Consider the following 1,067-nt stretch of genomic DNA (forward strand, 5'->3'; position numbering starts at 1 on the left):
CCCGGCTGGGCCAGCAGCCACCCTACCCCCGGCCACCGGGGGGTGGAGCTGCAGGGGCGGGGCTACGGGGGTGTGGCTAACGGCGGGGGCGGAGCCATCGACACCTAGCGGGCGGCTGGGGTGGGGTCCAGGAGCCAAGGGAGTGGAGTGGAGCCGCTTGGGGCGGCGCTGGTGCCACGCAGTAAGCAGTGGAGGTGGCTGCGGGGGCGGAACCATACAAGGGGCGGGGTTTCAATGAGGACCCAGGCCAAGGTTCCTAAGAAGGAGACTCTGCTCCGGTCAGGGCCACGGAGGAGGTGGAAGCACAAGAAGAGGGGCAGAGATGTGACTCAAGCGATTGAATAGCTACTTCCCACAAGGGAGGTCTTGGGTTCCATCCCCGGTGCCCCCTTTTTTTTTTTAAAGATTTATTTATCTTCCCCCCTCCTTTTTTGCGGTGGCTGTCTGCTCTGTGTCCATCTGCTGTGTGCTGCTTTTTGTGTCTTCAGGAGGCACCCCAGGACCTCCCATGTGGAAAAGAGGTGCTCAATCACATGAGCCACTGCAGCTCCCTGCTTTGTTGTGTCTCTCATAGTCTTTTGCTCAAGTGATAGAGCTTCCGCCTACCATATGGGAGGACCTGGGTTCTATTCCTGGTCCTGGTAAAAAAGAAGAGAAAGCATGCCTGCATGGTGCGCCACGCCCATGCAAGTGCCATTTTGTATAGCTTTTGTTGCATCATCTTGTTGCCTCAGCTAACAGTGCCTGCCAGCTGCTCCAGCTTGCCTTTTCCAAGAGGCACATGCACTGAACAGGGACCTCCCATGTGGCAGGCAGAAGCCTTATGCTTGAGCCACATCTGCATCCCCCAGTGCCTCTTAAAAACAAAAGCAAACAAATGAAACAATCAACTCAGTGGCAGTGGTTGAGCGCAGGTTTCCCACATAAGAGGTCCTAGGTTCAATCACCCCAGGCTGGATACCTCAAAAAAAGAACAAAGGCAGAACCATGGAGCCTGGTGTGAAGCTTTGGGTGTAGGGGAGCTGCTACTACATATCTGCAGGTGGAGCACTGGACTCTGGTAATAG

This window comes from Dasypus novemcinctus, chromosome 24, assembly GCF_030445035.2.
Source record: "Dasypus novemcinctus isolate mDasNov1 chromosome 24, mDasNov1.1.hap2, whole genome shotgun sequence".
Classification (NCBI taxonomy): Eukaryota; Metazoa; Chordata; class Mammalia; order Cingulata; family Dasypodidae; genus Dasypus; species Dasypus novemcinctus.